We start from the raw sequence: 22,241 nt of genomic DNA, 5'->3' as shown, positions 1-22,241 counted from the left end.
CAGTTGCAACAATGACATGCAATTTCTCATGCTCAGCTGAATAAAAATGTAAACCTGTATTCCAATGTATTGAATATTCAAACATGAGCAATAGTTTTGAATACTAGTTTTGAATCAAAGTCACTTACTTTGATAATCTTTCCACCATCTAGAGATACAGAAAAAAGGAAGTTTGTGGCTTCATTGATTATTAGAAAAATTATTTCCTTTTGCCTTATTCAAGACAGGAAGAAATTTCCTTTCCATAATCTGAACAAGACATATAACCACTCCAAACCCACTCCAAATGTGTTCAACATGGAATTTAAGGAGCCTTTTGGGTCAGAAAGGAATGTTAGTCTTGCTGCAGAATAAACTGCAGTCCAACTTGTCAGCAATGGACAAGAGACTTGCTGTAGCAACACAACAGACCCATGCTCATGATTATACTGATATTTGCAACCAGCAGAGGAGGGAGCCGAAGGCAAGTAAAATGAACATAAGCAACATAATAGAAGAAAAAATTGAAAATTTGTTCAAATCCTCGGTAACTGCTGCCCAAATATAGTTTCAAAAGGTACCAAATTTAATTCCAGTTAGAGAGGCTTTAATCAAATTTATTAATAAATTATAAAGTGTTTTTGTTATTGCAATACTTTATGCCAGTTGTTTTCCTGCTAACTTGCAAATTATCTGTTGATTACCACAATAGCTAATCTCTCTGTAAGGACTTTTAAGTCTCAGCAGTACAGCATATCCTGGCCTAGGCCCTTCACACCATCTGCTGCTATCAAATAAAATGGAGTGAAAACAAAACAATACTGCCCACCAATAATGGACACATGGGAATAATTTCTAGTCGGTAATCTCATTTTAGGGTCCAGATGATGGTTGTAAACTACCCAAGCTTTCCTCTTATTGTTTATTACATCGACTGATTGCCTCAATGGAATTACAGCCTGGTAATCACTCCTGGGTATGCTTTAGTCTATATTTATATAAGCACTTAGTCACAGAGATATTGCCTTCTAGTGATAGATTTTCTTGGCACCATTCAGGATACTACTACATAACTGTCCCAGCTCTTTGCACCATATAAATATTTTGATATTTTCACTTATTTATATCACATCATTTTCATTTTTTCAAAAAAACTTCCAATTTTATTTTCCTCATCTCCATTTTTCAGTTTACTGTACTAACTTTCTGTGATTCCCAGATCTGTTTTCTTACATTGTAAATAGTCCTCAACTTCTTTCTCTTTCTCATTGCTGGGTTAATTATAATCTTTTCTTCTTTATACAGCTTTCATTTGAACTTTTCTGCACCTCACAATTCTCCTGTTAGTCTGAAAAGTTCAATTGCTTGAAGAGGTCTGAGGCCTGGATAACATACTACAGTGTTCTTTCATCCAACGTCAAGTCCATGGTGATTTATCTTCATTCCTATGCTCTCAAATATAATTTTTCACACAACCAGATGATCTTTTTACTGAAATGCATTTAACCATTTCATGTGTGCAAAAAAGAAGATAGCAGATAGGACTTCAATTTTTTTGGAAAAGTAACCTCACAATTCCATACTAATTAGCTTTCACCCCACAAATTACTCGGTGTCACTCGATGATAAAGTAGTCCATTCCCAAATTCGGTGTAAAGAGCCACGACCATTAAAAACCTTCCAATGTCAAATCTGATGATAATTTAAGAAGGCTTACACAAAGAGGTTTTTAATGCTTGGAGCGCTGTTATTATTTGTCAAAGCATTCTTCATTTACAATATTGTGATTATAGAAAGAAACTTACAGCACAGACCATGATGCATATATCTGACTGTTTTCCTTTAGGGTTCTACAGTAAAATTAATGATTCATTGAAATATGACTTTTTAGCAGTCTAGCATTCATGAAGGTATAACAACAAGTAATCTAGTTCCAACTGAATGTCAATATTTCTCTTCAAGCTGGGTGTTTTATAAAGTGTATCTTAAAGAACGTTTTCTTTTAATTTGATAATGCCATGTGATAAATAAAGTAATACAGCTGGACAGCCTTGACAGAGGTAATTTTCTGAAGTCTGTGTCTCAGGCATGATCTGGAAGCTGAGGTGAAAGAACTCTCTGTGATTATAAACAGACCAGCTGTTACATCGCCACTAATGCTTGATCCCATCAAATAACGAAGCGCGCATGTTTTCTCACTCAAAAGGAAACTATCAAATCTTGGCTACTGTTTAAATCGGAATTGGTGTAATCACTTTGTAGCAATATTGATACTCGTAACTGGGTTTCTGGGGCAGTTATAAAAAGTACACATTTTACTTCATTGCTCTAGTTTTCTAAACTCCAATTGCTAACTTATGAAATTAAAAATTTTGTGAAGTAACTCCCAAAGTGTTCAATTTCCAAGGAGAGTATGTGCCGCTAATGTACTGATACATCTGAAACAAATCAATCCAATTAAAATTTGCTCATGGGTGATTCACATACCATCCTATTTCACAGTTCATGTTGCTATAATTTCATTGTTGAACACAGTCACCATGTTACTGGAAAAAACTATGGGCAAGAATACTCAGGGTTCCAGCTTCGACTCAAACAACAGCTTCCAGGTACAAAATGAGTGACTGTTGAGAGGTCAATGCCAACCTTTGAAAAGAAATGCAAAATAAAAACAACAAGAGGGAAGAAAGACAAAAGACAGTTTATCCAATTAGCAACTTTTCCAACTTTGGAATTTTTCTCCTGAAGACATGTACCCACTTTAAAAAAATGTAAACCAACCATATATGTTTTTATATGTCTTTAAATCATTGTACACCTACAATATTTGTTCTTAAATCATGAAGCCTAATGCACTTAACATTTCATCCAGTTCTATAAGGGATTCTTTATAATAATAATATCAAACCTTGAGCAGTTGAAGGGATTTATTTAATTAATAATTTATTGTGCGATAATCAAATGAAGGATTGAGGCAGTGCAGAATGAGAATGTTCAGAGATGAAGGTTTTATCTTATGAGGGGAGATTGAGCAGTTTAGGCCTCTACCCACTAGAAGTTACGAGAATGAGAGAAGATCTAACTGAGGTATATGAGATGCTAAACAGAACTGACAAAGTAGATATAAAAAGGACGTTTCTTCATATGAGGCAATCTCGAATGGGACGTCACGGTTTTAGGGTAAAGGTTAGCAGATTTAAAACAGAGATGAGGAGAAATTGCTTCTCTTAAGGTGTTGTGAATCCATGGAATTCTCTACCTCAGAGTGCAGTGAATGCTGGGACATTGAGATAGACAGATTTTTAATTAAAATGTGTTAAAAGGTTATGGAGAATGGACAGGAAAGTGGTGATGAAGACGAGATGAGATCAGCCATGATCAAATCAAATGGTGGAGCAGGCTGATGGTGCAGAATTGCCTACTTCTGCTGCTAGGTCTTAACTGTGATAACACTTTGGTTGAACAATACGCTTAGACCCAACACCTAGCTGTTTCCACTTAGTCCTGCAAGTTTTCTCTCTTCAAGGATTCATTCAACTTTCTTTTCAAAGTAATTGTTGAAACTGTTTCTACCATCCCTTAAAGCCAGAGTGTTCCAGATCGCAATAAAACACTCCATAAAAATGTTTTTTTCATTTTATCTCTGGTCCTTTGGCAATCACCTTAAATCCATATTTTCTCATTGCTACCTCTCCTGTCCATGGAAATATCCTCCTTATTTATTCCATCAAAACACTTTCTGGCTTTGAACACCTTTATCAAACCTCCCCTTAATCTTGTCTCCTTTGAGGAGAACAATCCTACTTCCAATAATCTTTCCCCACAACAAGAAATCCAACATCTGGTAATATTCCAGTATGTCCTTTCGCAACCTTGACATCTTTTCCAAAGAGTGGTCCTCAGAATTGGCCATAATATTGCAGCCTGCTGGTGGGGTGGGAAGGAGTGGGGGTGGGGGGTGCGGTTTCGTGGAAGATGGGGTGGTGGTGGGTAGAGGGGAATAATCAATGTTCACTAATGGTTTACCATAATTTTCTTGTTTTTGTTTTACAGGGACTTTATTCCTCTATTATTAAAGCAAGGGATATTTCATCTTCTGGATAGCCTTGAGCAGCACTAGCAAAAATTGGGATGCTATATTCAAACACCAGATTAAAAGTAAGGATCGTGGATGTAATTTGCTCCTGACAGAGAAAGACTCAGCTCAGTATAGAAGAGGAAATTGATCCCATTGCACTGTCTAAAGACCACGTTTAATGGGTATCAATAGAATTGACATAAACAAGTCAGAATATTTCTTACTTCCACACCCTACATTGTTTGAACTTTCAATCTGCATGTCCCCTGCTTAATTCAACACTCTGCTCATCACTTTGCTTGCTATCTCCCTCATTACCCCACTTTCAACATCTCACAGACTCCTGACAAATTGTTGGTTTGTTCCTTTGCTCTTGGTAGTGGTGAACAGTGATGTAGAATGGTGATGAGTGGAAGGAAGGCGTTCGGGCGTCAGGATTGGGGTGGACAAGTGGTTGGAACAGGGCAGCGTGCAAATCACGAGCCCAGGTTTCATATTCAGTTAGGAGAAAGTGAGGACTGCAGATGCTGGAGATCAGAGCTGAAAATGTGTTGCTGGAAAAGCGCAGCAGGTCAGGCAGCATCTAAGGAACAGGAGAATTGACGTTTCGGGCATAAGCCCTTCTTCAGGAATAAGGAAAGTGTGTCCAGCAGGCTAAGATAAAAGGTAGGGAGGAGGGACTTGGGGGAGGGGCATTGGAAATGCGATTGGTGGAAGGATGTTAGGGTGAGGGTGATAGGCCGGAGTGGGGTGGGGGCGGAGAGGTCAGGAAGAAGATTGCAGATTAGGAAGGCGGTGCTGAATTCGAGGGATTTGACTGAGACAAAGTGGGGGGAGGGGAAATGAGGAAACTGGAGAAATCTGAGTTCATCCCTTGTGGTTGGAGGGTTTCTAGGTGGAAGATGAGGCGCTCTTCCTCCAGCCGTCGTGTTGCTATGGTCTGCCAACGGAGGAGTCCAAGGACCTGCATGTCCTTGGTGGAGTGGGAGGGGGAGTTGAAGTGTTGAGCTACGGGATGGTTGGGTTGGTTGGTCCGGGTGTCCCAGAGGTGTTCTCTGAAACGTTCCGCAAGTAGGCGGCCTGTCTCCCCAAGATAGAGAAGGCCACATCGGGTGCAGTGGATGCAATAGATGATGTGTGTGGAGGTGCAGGTGAATTTGTGGTGGATATGGAAGTATCCCTTGGGGCCTTGGAGGGAAGTAAGGGGGGAGGTGTGGGCGCAAGTTTTGCATTTCTTGCGGTTGCAGGGGAATGTGCCGGGAGTGGAGGTTGGGTTGGTGGGGGGTGTGGACCTGACGAGGGAGTCACAGAGGGAGTGGTCTTTTCAGAACGCTGATAGGGGAGGGAAGGGAAATATATCCCTGGTGGTGGGGTCTGTTTGGAGGTGGCGGAAATGACGGCGGATGATACGCTGTACATGGAGGTTGGTGGGGTAGTCGGTGAGGACCAGTGGAGTTCTGTCCTGGTGGCGGTTGGAGGGGCGTGGCTCAAGCGCAGAGGAGCGGGAAGTGGAAGCGATGCGGTGGAGGGCATCATCGACCACATCTGGGGGGAAATTGCGATCCTTGAAGAAGGAGGCCATCTGGGTTGTAAGGTTGGAGGTTGTGGATGGGAGATCCCCTGAGATTGGATCCACCGCCTCCAACCTCATAGTCCCACAACCCTGCACCGCCCGTTTCTACCTCCTGCCCAAAATCCACAAACCTGACTGCCCCGGCCGACCCATTGTCTCAGCCTGCTCCTGCCCCACCGAACTCATCTCTGCATACCTCGACACGGTCCTGTCCCGCTTAGTCCAAGAACTCCTCACCTACATTTGGGACACCACCCATGCCCTCCACCTCCTCCATGATTTTCGCTTCCCCAGCCCCCAACGCCTTAACTTCACCATGGGCATTCAGTCCCTGTACACCTCCATCCCCCATCACGAAGGACTCAAAGCCCTCCGCTTCTTCCTTTCCCGCCGTACCAACCAGTACCCTTCCACTGACACCCTCCTTCGACTGACTGAACTGGTCCTCACCCTGAACAACTTCTCTTTCCAATCCTCCCACTTCCTCCAAACCAAAGGAGTAGCCATAGGCACCCGCATGGGCCCCAGCTATGCCTGCCTGTTTGTAGGATATGTGGAACAGTCCATCTTCCACAGCTACACTGGCACCACCCCCCAGCTTTTCCTCCGCTACATCAATGACTGTATTGGTGCTGCCTCGTGCTCCCACGAGGAGGTTGAACAGTTCATCCACTTTACCAACACCTTCCACCCCGACCTCAAATTCACCTGGACCATCTTAGACTCCTCCCTCCCCTTCCTAGACCTTTCCATTTCTATCTCTGGCGACCGAATCAACACGGACATTTACTATAAACCGACTGACTCCCACAGCTACCTCGACTATACCTCCTCCCACCCTGCCCCCTGTAAAAATGCCATCCCATATTCCCAATTCCTTCGTCTCCGCCGCATCTGCTCCCAGGAGGACCAGTTCCAAAACCATACAACCCAGATGGCCTCCTTCTTCAAGGACCGCAATTTCCCCCCAGACGTGGTCGATGATGCCCTCCACCGCATCTCTTCCACTTTCTGCTCCTCCGCGCTTGAGCCGTGCCCCTCCAACCGCCACCAGGACAGAACCCCACTGGTCCTCACCTACCACCCCACCAACCTCCATGTACAGCGTATCATCCGCCGTCATTTCCGCCACCTCCAAACGGACCCCACCACCAGGGATATATTTCCCTCCCCTCCCCTATCAGCGTTCCGAAAAGACCACTCCCTCCGTGACTCCCTCGTCAGGTCCACACCCCCCACCAACCCAACCTCCACTCCCGGCCCCTTCCCCTGCAACCGCAAGAAATGCAAAACTTGCGCCCACACCTCCCCCCTTACTTCCCTCCAAGGCCCCAAGGGATACTTCCATATCCACCACAAATTCACCTGCACCTCCACACACATCATCTATTGCATCCACTGCACCCGATGTGGCCTCCTCTATATTGGGTAGACAGGCCGACTACTTGCAGAACGTTTCAGAGACCACCTCTGGGACACCCGAACCAACCAACCCAACCACCCCGTAGCTCAACACTTCAACTCCCCCTCCCACTCCACCAAGGACATGCAGGTCCTTGGACTCCTCAATCGCCAGGCCATAGCAACACGATGGTTGGAGAAAGAGCGCCTCATCTTCCGCCTAGAAACCCTCCAACCACAAGGGATGAACTCAGATTTCTCCAGTTTCCTCATTTCCCCTCCCCCCACCTTGTCTCAGTCAAATCCCTCGAACTCAGCACCGCCTTCCTAACCTGCAATCTTCTTTCTGACCTCTCCGCCCCCACCCCACTCCGGCCTATCACCCTCACCTTGACCTCCTTCCACCAATCGCATTTCCAATGCCCCTCCCCCAAGTCCCTCCTCCCTACCTTTTATCTTAGCCTGCTGGACACACTTTCCTCATTCCTGAAGAAGGGCTTATGCCCGAAACGTCGATTCTCCTGTGCTTTGGATGCTGCCTGACCTGCTGCACTTTTCCAGCAGCACATTTTCAGTTCATATTCAGTTTAAACATTTGTAAAATACTTGTTTTATTGATCTTATTGTTTGATGGTTACTGATGATCTCTTGTAGTTGGCAATAAACACAACATTAATAACATTTGTTCTATTTCATTCTAAACCATTGATGCCCTGCCCTTAAAATTTAATAATGGGTCATTTAATGTAGTGGACCTCACTACATCTCCTTAGTACTTCACTCTCTGGTTTCTGTCAACTCCAATCTCAAAGCAGAAGTTTCAATCTTTCTGTTCATAGAATCCCTACAGTGTGGAAGCAGGCCATTCAGTCCATAAAGTTCACACCACTCCTCCAAAGAGCATCCCACCCAATCTCTGCATTTCCCCATGGCTTAGCCACCAAGCCTGCACAACCCTGGACACAAATGGCAACGTAGCATGGCCAATCCACCTAACCTGCACATCGTTTGATTGCAGGAGGAAACTCAAAAAGACACAAGGAAAATGTATAAACTCCACATGACTGGAAACAAAATCAGGTCCCTGGCATTGTGAGGCAGCAATGCAAACCACGAAGCCATCATGCTACCCTTCAATGATTCTCTTACTTGCTACCTAATCATTATACTGTTTTTAAAAAAAGTAAAATGAAGATAAATGAAGAAAGGTCAATCATAAATGAAATTATTTTGGTGTTTCATATATTTACTGCAGTCAAGAAATAAGTACAGTGCCACAACATATTTGAAGTAGACAAGCAGGAGTCTGGAAGAGCACAACAAGCCAGGCAGCATCAGGACGTGGAGAAGTCCAATGTTTCTGGTGAAACATTCCTGAAGAAGGGTTATACCTGAAACGTTGACTCCTCCACCTCTTGATGCTGCCTGGATTGCTGTTCTCTTCCAGCCTCCTGCTTGTCTACTTTGAATTCCAACATCTGCAGATTATTTTGTCTCTAACAAGGTATTTGAAACCAATACCAATTTCAAAAGGGGACTTTCTAACCGCTGTATTTCATAATGAAGTTAACCATTTCATTTATAATTAGGTTTGTTCAGAATTTCGGAAGCAACTGAAGTTACCTCCAAGAACACTTTTTTATATTAAAAAATTGCTTTTTTACTCACCTACCAAGATTAAAATTGAATCATTCTGACATATCAGAATATATTGAATGCAATTTTCCACACAGAATAAAAGCTGATTGCTAGTGTGTTACAAGGTATTGGAATTGATGGGTTTACAATGTCATGACAAGAAAATCAAAATTGTAATACAGCTCACTGGTTACTTTTATTACACTGTTTTCCCGAATGTTTAATCCTGACTGTTTTCACTCTCTCAAGAACGTGCATGGCTGAAAAGTCTAGCACCACCAGACAATTCTCCAACATTGCATGACATGTTGGACTCCTCTTGTAGTTATTACAACACATAGCAGTGTATACCATAGCAATTGTGATAGAAAATGGCAAATAAATCTCCTCAGATCAATGAGTGATTGGTGGCACATGAATATTTTGATCATTTAATATGCCAAAATGATATGACCTCTAGTCCATAAAGCATTAAATATGTATTACACCATTGTTTCATTTTCTTCTTGTGAGCTTCCAAGGAATCTTGCAAAGCATTCAGAGGCAGATTTTGCAGGTATTGATAGTTAGGTTTGTTTGAGCATGTTTAAGTTTTTTTAAAATATTGTCAAAAATGTTGCTGTTAGTGATGGACCAAAGACAACAGGACATTTTGGGCTCCAGTGATTAATCGGATGGACAATGTACTTTTTTTAACTGATGAGATTAATTGACTGAGAAATAACCAAATAATGGAGCTAGAAAGAGGATTAATAAAATGTTAAGTCATGTATGGAAGGAAAAATGAATAGAAGTAAAGGGTGGATTGTGACAGAGAAAAAAAGAGGCAGAAAAGAAGAGGAAAAATACAATTTATCATGTTCTTACATCTCCTAAAACAATTCGCAAACTGAAGGAATGAGACTTAACATTTAGAATTGTTTACTTTCTGAGCAAGAAACGTTCATTGTCAGTCATTAACACTCATCACATCATTAAAAGGGTAATTAAACTATTAAGTGCTAGACTTAGCTTTTTGTGATGGGTTTAATGAGCAACGAATGTGCGAATGCAGCAATCTTAAGATAATCATAGGGAGGTTAAGCATAAAGTGCTATTATTGCAAAGCTGGTGGTGGAACAATACAAACTATCCATTAACTTGTAGTGATTTGTAGTTTATTTGCTACCTCAGCTTGCTGTAAATTTTGCCTAATTTATGCATTAATAATTCAGTGCGTCATATAGACACAATAGGAAGATTTGTTCACATAGTGCCATTACAAATAACACTTTACACACTGATGTCAATTTCCTGGGAGAGGCAATGCAATAGACTACTACCTACTCAAGATCTTCAATGATAATGATGGAGTGATGCAATGAGAATAATGTTTGCTGTTATGCTTTCAGCAAAATTTGTCCAATATTTGTTAAATTTATGTGAATACAGTACTGTGCTACATACATACCATTTAATGTCACACTATCCTTAACAACACATTTGCTGTTAAATAAGAATATGCAAACAGCAAAATAAATTGCTTCCTATTATCTTTTGTGCTTTCAGCTATATACAACTGCAAACTGATTTTACATTTGTATCAAATAAAAATGTGGTCAAATTTTCTTCATTATAATATTGATGTCTTTTTTGTCTTTTAATTTATACATTGGTTATCTAACAATCGCAACCACAAATGATAATACAAAACCATTAAGTCAAATTGTTCAACATTGCTCACTGAGAATATGCCTGATATATCAGAAGCAATGGTTCCAGAGATGGGGAACTTCAAAGTTTGGGAGAAGATTTGTAGCTCGGGTGCTCGTTGTTGTGGTTCTGTTCGCTGAGCTGGGAATTTGTGTTGCAGATGTTTCATCCCCTGTCTAGGTGACATCCTCAGTGCTTGGGAGCCTCCTGTGAAGTGCTGCTGCGATCTTTCCTCTGGCATTTATAGTGATTTGTATCTGTCGCTTCCGGTTGTCAGTTCCAGCTGTCCTTTGCAGTGGCCGGTATATTGGGTCCAGGTCGATGTGCTTATTGATTGAATCTGTGAATGAGTGCCATGCCTCTAGGAATTCTTTGGCTGTTCTCTGTTTGGCTTGTCCTATAATAGGGCAACACTACTATTATAGGACAAGCCAAACAGAGAACAGCCAGGGAATTCCTAGAGGCATGGCAGTCATCCACCGATTCAATCAATAAGCACATCGACCTGGACCCAATATACCGGCCACTGCAGCGGACAGCTGGAACTGACAACCGGAAGCGGCAGATACAAATCACTATAAATGCCGAAGGAAACATCACAGAAGTGCTTCACAGGAGGCTCCCAAGCACTGAGGATGTCACCTAGACAGGGGATGAAACATCTGCAACACAAATTCCCAGCTTGGCGAACAGAACCACAACCATGGAGAACTTCAGTAACATAGAACGATTAGAGAATGACAGACTGTTCTCCTTGGACAAGATTGAGATAAGATTTGATCAAAGAGTTCAAAATCATGAGACAGCTGGACAGAATAGATAGAGAGAAGCTGTTTCTACTAGTGGAAGGATTAAGAAAGAAAGCACACAAATGTAAGGAAATTGGCAAAGGTGGTGGTGGTTTAAAAATGCAGTGATTGTTTTGTATTTGGAATGCACTGAAGCCTGAAAGTATGGGTGAGGCAGATTCAGTTGATAGCTTCAAAAGGATCTAAAGTCATTATCTGGAAAGGAAAATTTGCAAGGCTGCTGGGACAAGGTTGTGAAGTAGCATTAAGGTGAATTACTCATGCAGAGGGGCAGCACATACACAAAAGGCTGAGTGGTGGCCTCCTGAGCTGTTACAATTCTTCAATTCTAAGTTTCAAAGATTCTGTCACCTAACTATAGCTATTTAGAGTCATAGAGTCATAGAGATGTACAGCATGGAAACTGACCCTTTGGTCCAACCCGTCCATGCCGACTAGATATCCCAACCCAATCTAGTCCCACCCATCAGCACCTGGCCCATATCCCTCCAAACCCTTCCTATTCATATACCCATCCAAATGCCTCTTAAATGTTGCAATTGTACCAACCTGCACCACATCTTCTGGCTGCTCATTCCATACACGTACCTCCCACTGTGTGAAAAAAGTTGCCCCTTAGGTTTCTTTTATATCTTTCCCCTCTCACCCTAAACCTATGCCATCTAGTTCTGGATTCTCTGATCCCAGGGAAAAAACTTTGCCTATTTACTCTATCCATGCCCCTCATAATTTCGTAAACCTATATAAGTTCACCCCTCAACCTCCGATGCTCCAATCCATTCTGTTAAAGATTTCAGTTCCAAACAACACATTATTAATGAGCAGAATCTTTCCAGCCTTGAATGGTGTAGGAAAAGGCAAGTCCATTGGAAAAATAAGGTAAATCAAAAAAAATTAACTTCTTGATTTTGGGAAAGAAAAGTCAGATTTTCCACACAAGTTTTGAATGGTGACATGAGCAGTGAGAGGATCATTTGTATGTATAAACATCACATTATTTCTTATTCTTTCAGCACTTATATGACATTTGCTATTCTCCCACACAGTGGAGAGAAAGTAGACAGTGACAATTCCCAACATTGTAAAAAATAACATAACACCAGGTTATAGTCCAACAGGTTTATTTGGAGGCACTAGCTTTCGAAGTGCCGCTCCTTCACCAGGTGGTTGTCAACCACCTGGTGAAGGAGCAGTGCTCTGAAAGCTAGTGCTTCCAATTAAATCTGTTGGGCTATAACCTAGTGTTGTGTGATTTTTCACTTTGTCCACCCCAATCCAAACTGGCTCCTCTAAATTATAATTCCCAACATAAAAGTCAGAGCGATACCTGGGAGCTCGAGCTTACCATTTGCTCTTCTAGGCAGGGACAAACACCCACTTCATGCATTGGAGTGAGATACACCTCAGAGCTCTTAGCATGCTTTCTCAGTGCTTACTCACTTTGCATTGACTTGAGTGTTCACAGCTTTTGAACTTCCCTGCCTCACACAGAAGTTTGAGATCACAGTATTACTGTCTTGCCTTTTAACACAGGTATGAAGCCAGACAGTTTGTCAAGATTGTCAATAGTGATTGGTCAAGGGGATGGACATATGGACTATATTGCTGCACAGCATTACACTCCAGCAATATCATACCTAAAGCATATGCCAGCAACTTATTTCGCAAATGCATTGAACGTGCTACAACCAAATCACTATGTCTCCAAGTCTAAGGGAAGTAACCTTCAGTCAAGTTAAGGGGGACTGATGTTATTTGAGGCATGTCGAAACAGCCAGCCTCAATTCAACAGCTTGGGTGCAGACAGTCAGCCACATGAAAATATCAGAGTCAAATACATTAAAACATAGAAAGTAGGAGCAGGGCGAGGCTACTCAGCCCTTTGAACCTGCTCCAAGGCTCATCATCTATTTTCCAGTCGAGAGTGTGCTGCTGAAAAAGTACAGCATCCACGGAGCAGGAGAATCCATGTTTCAGGTATAAGCCTTTCATTAGGTATGAGGCTTGGAGGCAGGGGGGCTGAGAAATCAATGGGGGTGGGGGGGGTGGTGTTAGGGGAAATGGTAGCTGAGAATGTGATAGGTAGCTGAAGGTGAGGGAGAAGGTGATAGGTCAGAGAGGAGGGTGGAGCAGATGGATGGGAAAGGTGATGGACAGATCAAGAGGGCAGTACCGAGTTGGAGGCTTGGGACTGGGAAAATGTGGGGGAATAATGTGGGAGGTGGAGAACTGAGGAAACTGGTGAAATCCAGTTGACCCCTTTTGGTTGTCCAAAGGCGGAGTCTGAGGTGTTCTTCCTCCAGGCGCGGGTGCTAAGGGTTTGGCGATGGAGGAGGCCCAGGACCTACAAGTCCTTGGCTGAGAGAGAGGGGGAGTTGAAGTATTCAGCCACGGGGTGGTTGCATTGATGGGTGTGGGTGTCCCAGAGATCTTCTCTGAAACGATCTGCAAGTTGAGGAGACCCCATTGGGTGCAACGAATGCAGTAGATGACATTGATGGAGGTACAGGTAAATTTCTGTCGGATGTGAAAGGATCCTCTGGGGCCTTGGACAGAAGCGTGGGGGATGGAGTGGCCGCAGTTTTGATGAGTATTGGTGGCAGTGGTGAGTATTTTTGTTGTTTTTCAGCACATAATAGTGCAAACTTAGCACTGTGGAGCTGTGGTGTATGTATAATACGGCAAAGAGTGTGTAAGATAAATTACTAGAGCTCAAGAGGGTTTAAACTAGTATAGCGGGGTGGGGGGGTCGGGGGGGGGGGGGGAGGTGGGAACCTGAGCTGTATACTGGAGGTGAGAGTTGATGCAGATGAGGCAATAGCAAGAGGTAGACCAGCTAGTGGGAAGGATTTTCCTGGGAAGGAACTAAGGGATCAGTTAAAGTGTGTTTGATTTAACGCAAGGAATATCAGGAATAAAAGTGATGAACTTAGAGCATGGATCAGTACCTGGTGCTATGGTGTTGTGGCCATAACAGAGACATGGATTTCTCAGGGGCAGGAATGGTTGCTGGATGTTCCAGGGTTTAGAGCATTTAAAAAGAATAGGGAGGGGGGAAAAGAGGAGGGGGTGTAGCACTGCTAATCAGAGAAGGTATCACAGCTACAGAGGCTTCCATTGTCGAGGAAGATCTGCCTACCGAGTCAGTATGGGTGGAAATTAGGAATAGCAAGGGAGCAGTCACCTCGTCAGAGGTTTACTACAGGCCCCCCAATAGCAGCGAGATGGAAGAAAGCATAGGTCGGCAGATTTTGGAAAAGTGTGGATGTAGTAGGGTTGTTGTAATGGGTGGCTTTAACTTTCCCAATATTGATTAGAACCTCCTTCAAGCAGAAGATTTGAATGGAGCTGTTTTTGTAAGGTGTGTTCAGGAGGGTTTCCTAACTCAGTACGTTGACAGGCCGATGAGGGGAGAGGCCATTCTAGATTTGGTGCTCGGAAACGAGCGGGGCAGATATCAGATCTTGTGGTGGGAGAGCATTTTGGTGATAGTGACCACAACTGCCTCACATTCTACATAGCTATAGAGAAGGAGACGATTAGGCAAAATGGGAGGATATTTAATTGGGGAAGAGGAAACTATGATGCGATTAGACATGAGTTAGGAAGCATGGACTGGGAGCAATTGTTCCATGGTAAAGGCACTATAGACATGTGGAGACTGTTTAAGGAACAGTTGTTGCAAGTGATGAATAAATATGTCCCTCTGAGACAGGCAAGAAGGGGTAAGATAAATGAACCTTGGATGATGAGAGCATGGAGTTTCTCGTCAAAAGGAAGAAGGTAGCTTACATAAGGTGGAGGAAGCTAGGGTCAAGCTCAGCTCGAGAGGATTACAGGCAGGCAAGGAAGAAGCTCAAAAATGGTCTGAGGAGAGCCAGGAGGGGGCACAAGAAAGGCTTGGCAGAACGGATTAGGGAGAACACAAAGGCATTTTACACTTATATGAGGAATAAGAGAATGGTCAAAAAAAGAGTAGGGCTGATCAGGAAAAGCATAGGGAACTTGTGTGTGGAGTCTGAGGAGGTAGGGGAAGCCCTAAATGAGTTTTTTGCTTCTGTCTTTACGAAAGAAACAAACTTTATAGTGAATGAAACCTTTGAAGAGCAGGTGTGCATGCTGGAATGGATAGAGATAGAGGAAGCTGATGTGCTGAAAATTTTGTCAAACATTAAGATTGACAAGTCGCCAGGCCCGGACCAGATTTGTCCTCGGCTGCTTTGGGAAATGAGAAATGTGATTGCTTTGCCACTTGTAAAGATCTTTGCATCCTCGCTCTCCACTGGAGTCGTACCTGAGGGCTGGAAAGAGGCAAATGTAATTCCTCTCTGCAAAAAAGGGAAATAGGGAAATCCCTAGCAATTACAGACCAGTCAGTCTCACGTCTGTCATCTGCAAGGTGTTAGAAAGGATTCTGAGGGATAGGATTTATGACCATCTGGAAGAGCATGGCTTGATTAAATGCAGTCAGCACGGCTTTGTGAGGGACAGGTCATTTCTCACAAACCTTATCGAGTTCTTTGAGGATGTGACTAGGAAAGTTGATGAGGGTCGAGCTGTGGATGTGGTGTATGGACTTCAGCAAGGCATTTGATAAGGTTCCCCATGGTAGGCTCATTCAGAAGGTCAGGAGGAATGGGATACAGAGGAACTTAGCTGTCTGGATACACAATTGGCTGGCCAACAGAAGACAGCGAGAGGTAGTAGAAGGAAAATATTTTGCCTGGAAGTCAGTGGTGAGTGGTGTTCCACAGGGCTCTGTCCTTGGGCCTCTACTGTTTGTAATTTTTATTAATGACTTGGATGAGGGGATTGAAGGATGGGTCAGCAAGTTTGCAGATGACACAAAGTTGGTGGTGTCGTTGACAGTATAGAGGGCTGTTGTAGGCTGCAGCGGGACATTGAAAGGATGCAGAGATGGGTTGAGAGGTGGCAGATGGAGTTCAACCTGGATACATGTGAGGTGATGCAATTTGGAAGGTCGAATTCAAAAGCTGAGTACAGGATTAAGGATAGGATTCTTGGCAGTGTGGAGGAACAGAGGGCTCTTGGTGTGCAGGTACATAGATTCCTTAAACTGGCCACCCAAGTGGACAGGATTGTTAAAGAAAGCATATGGTGTTTTGGCTTTCATTAACAGGGGGATTGAGTTTAAGAGTCCATGAGTTCTTGTTGCAGCTCTATAAAACTTTGGTTAGACCGCACTTGGAATACTGCGTCCAGTTCTGGTCGCCCTATTATAGGAAAGATGTGGATGCTTTGGAGAGGGTTCAGAGGAGGTTTACCAGGATGCTGCCTGGACTGGAGGGCTTATCTTATGAAGAGGTTGACTGAGCTCGGACTTTTTTCATTGGAGAAAAGGAGGAGGAGAGGGGACCTAATTGAGGTATACAAGATAATGAGAAGCATAGATAGAGTCGATAGCCAGAGACTATTTCCCAGGGCAGAAATGGCTAACATGAGGGATTATAGTTTTAAGGTGGTTGGAGGAAAGGAGAGAGGGGATGTCAGAGGCAGGTTCTTTACACAGAGAGTTGTGAGAGCATGGAATGCGTTGCCAGCAGCAGCTGTGGAAGCAAAGTCATTGGGGACATTTAAGAGAATGCTGGACATGCATATGGTCACAGAACTTTGAGGGTGCGTACATGAGGATCAATGGTCGGCACAACATCGTGGGCTGAAGGGCCTGTTCTGTGCTCTACTGTTCTATGTTCTATGTTCTATGTTCTATGTTCACAGAAAGGAACCCTCCATGAGCTGATTTTTGGAAAAGTTCACTCCAAAACTTGTAAATGTAAATCTATTGACTGCTTCTGGTTAATATAAGAAATGCAAATGCATGTGCATCTGATGTTGTCAAAATTAACTGTCTTGTTGTCTTTCATATGTTCTATTAAACATTTGGGCGTTTTATCTGGAGGTTTTTTCTGTTTCCAAATAGAACTCAAGCAAAATATTTCACAACTATAAAATAACCTTGCAAAGTTCAACAATAATAGCTTCTTAATTCTGTATCATAGTTGATATACTATATATTGTCAAAAATTTATATTGCTGGCAGTGTTACTGGTGTCAATTTTTAATTATTTGGTCTGTTCATTTGGGATGCTTTTACCCCCAAGGCAACGTAACCTCACGTTAAGCAGAGAAAATACTTATATCATTGTGAATAATTAACCAGAATTAATCAGAATGAAGTACAAACTCAAAATTAGCAATTAACCAAATTGAGGGCCTTTATTACTATCGATGTAATCATTAATAAATTTGAAGATTCAGTGTGCAATTGATAAATTAACTTCAAGATAGGTAAGTGTGAGATGAAATATTTTGGCAGGCAGAATAAAATAATCAGGCCACATACTTCTTGTAAAGCAAATATCTAACCAGGGCAGGATAGCAGAGGTCAAAGAGCTAATGTGGCACAGAGGATGCCATTCAAACCATAAAGTCCATGCCAATTCTCTGTAGAGCAATGTACTTAGTCCAATTTCCCTCTGTTATCATTGTAACCTTGCAAGATTATTTCCCTCTGCCAGGGGTACAAGTTAAAAATAAAACACCAAAAGTCATATGCAGTTTGTTAAATCCATAACAAAAACAAGCATACTCATATGGGTTTCATATTCAGAGGGATAGAGCTGACAAGCAGGTTTGTCCTATAGAAAGTGAATCTGAGGAATGAATGATGGAAAAGAAGGAAATGGTAGATAAATTGAACAGATATTTTCATCAACCTTTATTGCAGAGGAAAAAGGTAGCATTCCAGAAATAGTTGCAATTCAGGTGTGGCACGGTGGCTCAGTGGTTAGCACTGCTGCCTCACAGCAGTAGGGTCCCAGGTTTGATTCCAGCCTCAGGTGGCTGCCTGTGTAGAGTTTACACATTCTCCCCGTGGGTGTGCTCCGGTTTCCTCCCACAGTCCAAAGATGTGCAGCTCAGATGAATTGGCCATGCTAAATTGCCCATAGTGTTAGGTGCATTAGTCAGAGGGAAATGGGTCTGGGTGGGTTACTCTTCAGAGGGTTGGTGTGAAGTTGTTGGGCTGAATGACCTGTTTCCACACTGTAGTGAATCTAATCAGGGAACTGATGAACTGGGGGAATACAAGAAAATTATAATCAGTGCTGAATAAATTATTAGAGCTGTGGACTTCTAAACCCTGGGTAGTGATAGTCTTTGTTCTCAGATCATAAAGTAAGTGACTAATGAAAAGGTTAATGCAAAAACAAAAACTGTTAGTTCTGAAGAAGTTTTATTCCCACAGAACCTGCTGAGTTTCTCCAGCAAGTTCAGTTTTGCTTCAGGCATCCAGCATCTGCAGTTCTTTGCTTTATTTATTTGGGATAGTAGATGCATTACTTTAATTTTCCCCAATTCCATACATTCTGGGAGGTACCAATAAATTAATGTTGGATAAGGCTGAAGATAACAGGAACTGGTAACAGATTTAACAATGGACTGTTACATGAATGGAATGCGAATGAGTCATGCAGGTCTGTTAAGAGTTAAAACTGCAGGAAATCAGTAGCTGTTGGCTCTACAAAATAAGGCATATATTTGGACAAAACATTCAGAATTGCTTATGTGCACGAATAATTCCGAATAAGGCACACACTTGGCACAGAGACTTGTGCGTGAAGAATCTGAATAAATCCATTTGTTCAGCAACATTTCAAGGATTAACTTTGAGCAAGAAGTACCCTATGTCAGGGGACATGGTGAAGACATCGAGCAGAGCTTCAGTCTGGCCAGCTGCAAACTCTCCCAGGTTATAAAATTCAAGTTTAGTTACAGAAGTTAGGGTAGTGAAAGACAGTGATTGAGGTACCTCTAGTAATTAAAAGTATGTTTTATTTGTCCAAGTACTGAATAAACTAATTGTGGATTTACAGAGTTCTAAGTGTCTCCACTGAATCATCGTCTCTGTATGTGCTGTTGTCTCTCGGAGACAGACAACATTAATTAAGGGTGAATAAACCTCCTTGATTCAAGAAGTGAGAGAAATGAAATGAATGGTCAGTTAACTTCACATCTGTCATATGGAAGGAGTTAAAAGCTACTATTAAAACATTACAGCAGGTTACTTCAAAAAATTCAAATTAATCAGTCAGAGTCATCATGGTTTTATGAAAGGAATACCATGCTTAACCAATTTATTGAGTTTTTTGAAAAAGTGATATGTGCTTTAGAAAAGGGGGGATCAGTAGATGTATCACACTTAGATTTCCATAAGGCATTTGATCAGGTTTCACATCAAACATTACTGCAGAAAATAGTTTGGGGGTAACATACTGACAGAAGATTGGCTAGATGACAGGAAGAACGGATTAGGCATAAATGTTTCTTTTTGGGTTTGCAAGATATAGCAAATGGTGTGCCCCATGGATCAGTGTGGGACCTTAACTTTTTACAATTAATATAAATGACTGAAATATTAAGTTGAAAGGTATGGATGATGACAAAAATATGGATAGGAAAGCAATGTGTGAAGAGGTTAAATTGAGATAGGTTAAGTGAATGAGGAAAAATCTGGAAAGTGGACTATAATGTGGGAAAAAAAGAATAATTGCCCATTTTGGCGAGAAGGATAAAAAAGAAATATATTATCTAAATGGTGAGAAATTGCAGATCTTTGAGGTGCAGGGGTAGATGGGTATTCTCGTGCATAAATTGCAAAAGGTTATGTTGCAGGTTCAGCATGTAATTAACAGAGCTAATAGAATCTTATTGTTCATTGCAAAGAGAATTATACACAAAAGTTGGGAACTTAAGGTTCAGTTATACAGGATATTGGTGAGATTCCCTCTGGAGTACTATGTATAATTTTTTCTCCTTGTACAAGAAATGATGTAAATGCATTGGAACCAGTTCAGCAAAAGTTTCCTAAACTAATAATTGGGTTGGGTAGATGGTCTTATGAGGGAAAGTTGAAACAACCTAGGTTTTTATCCACTGGAGTTTAAAACAGTAAAAGGTGTCTTGACTGAAACATGAGACCTCAACGGGCTGGATGTGGAAAGGATGTTTCTTCTTGTGGGTAAACCTAGAACTAGAGGCCACTGTGTAAAAATAAAGGACAACTCATTGAAGACAGAGAGAAGGATGTTTTTTCTCTCGAGGCGGATGGAATTTAATGTAGGAAAGTGTGAGGTCTTATTCTTTGGGAAGAAGACAGCCAATACTTAAATGAGGAGAGAGACTCCAAAAAAAACTGGAGTGCAGAGTGATCTGGGTGTTCTTGCACATGGAAGACAAAATGTTAGCATCCAATTGCAACAAGTAATAAAGAGGGCAAATGAAATCTTGGCCTTCATTGCTAGGAGTTTGAAGTTCAAAAGTAGGGAACTCTTGTTATAATTATGCAAGAGATTTGTGAGTATTGCATACAGCTTTGATCTCCATATTTACAAAAGGATGCATTGACATTGGAAGCAGTTCAAAGAAAGATCCATGACTAATTCCAGGATGAAAGGATTGACTTATCAAAAACAGCTAAACACATTAGGCCCTTATTCATTGCAGTTTAGAAGCATGAGAGGTGATTTATTGAAACAAATAAGATTCTGAGGGAGCAAGGTAGGATAGATGTTGAGATACTTCCACTAATGAAGGATCTTGAACTATGAGAATTACAGGTACTTACAGTATAAGGGGGCATACTTTTAAAACTGAGATGCGAAGGTATTTCTTCTCTCAGAAGGTAGTGAATGTTTGGAATTCTCTACCTGAGAAATATGGAGGTTTGATCACTGAACTTACTTAAAAAGGAGTTGGATGTATTTTTGAAATATTGTGTAGCTGGGTAACCTATTCCTGCTCCCCTTTCTTATACTCTTATGTTCACAGATGTTCACAAGACTTTAGAAATCTATTAGTCAAAAGGTGTAGGAGGCAGAGCCCTTGAATTTTTTAAGGTAAATGTGGATAGACAACTGATAAGCAAGAGGGTGAGAGATTACCGGCACTAGGTTGAAATGTGGGGTAATCAGGGTAGCCTTGATCTTAATGGATGTTGGAACAGTCTTGTGAGGTTTGGTGGCTTATTCCTGTTCCTAATTCATATGTTAAGCTTGTATTAACCTAGTCAATTAGGCCAAACTATAGTTTGACTAAACTTGGAGTAACAGTACAACTCCCGCCATTGCATTGTAAAGGGGATATTGAGAAGGTCCAAAGACATATAATAGAATTATACCCAAAAAACATACAGAAACATCAGAGAGGAGCAAGGAAGATGAGGACCACATAGATCATGTCACTGAGAGGAGTAAACGAGACGAGAACCTGAGGCAGACAGTCAGAGACAAAGCTAAATTCATTGGAATTGCTTCTTGCTGTGTTACAGTTTGGTGAGTCTCCAATAAAGGGTTAAGGTCTCTTCTAATCTTACATTTATAATCTTTTAGATTTAGATTCCCTACAGTGTGGAAACAGGCCCTTCGGCCCAACCAGTCCACACCGACCCTCCGAAGAATGACCCACCTAGACCCATTTCCCTCTGACTAATGCACCTAACACTATGGGCAATTTAGTATTACCAATTCACCTGACTTGCACATCTTTGGACTGTGTGAGGAAACCAGAGCACCCAGAGGAAACCCACACAGACACGGGGAGAACATGCAAACTCCACACAGTCACCTGAGGCTCTGTTTTTTTCTTTTAAGGTAAGAATTTTTATTTCTTTACTGGGGACTAGTTAAAAAATTACTTCGTGTTTTTTTTGTGTGTGTATACATCAAGTCCTTACTTAGGGTAAAAAAAAACTATAGCAGAGAGGTATCAGAAGGTATTCTAACTCATACTTGTACAAAGTAAGTAATTAACTAACTAAGCAGAGATGGCTGGGCAGGTGATGTGCTGTTGCTGTATGATGTGGGAGCTGGCTGATCCCATTGTGAACGGCAGTGACCACATCTGCAGCAAGTGTTGGTTGCTGGAAGAACTCCGGATCAGAGTTGATGATCTGGAATCTGAGCTTCAAACACTGCGGTATATCCGGGAGGGGGAGAGTTACCTGGATGCTTTGTTTCAGGAGGCAGTCACACCTGGGAGATTAATTAATTCA

This window comes from Chiloscyllium punctatum, chromosome 4 (assembly GCF_047496795.1).
Source record: "Chiloscyllium punctatum isolate Juve2018m chromosome 4, sChiPun1.3, whole genome shotgun sequence".
In the NCBI taxonomy this organism is placed as follows: Eukaryota; Metazoa; Chordata; class Chondrichthyes; order Orectolobiformes; family Hemiscylliidae; genus Chiloscyllium; species Chiloscyllium punctatum.
The sequence above is the reverse complement of the archived record's forward strand: the minus strand, read 5'-3'. Positions refer to the sequence as shown.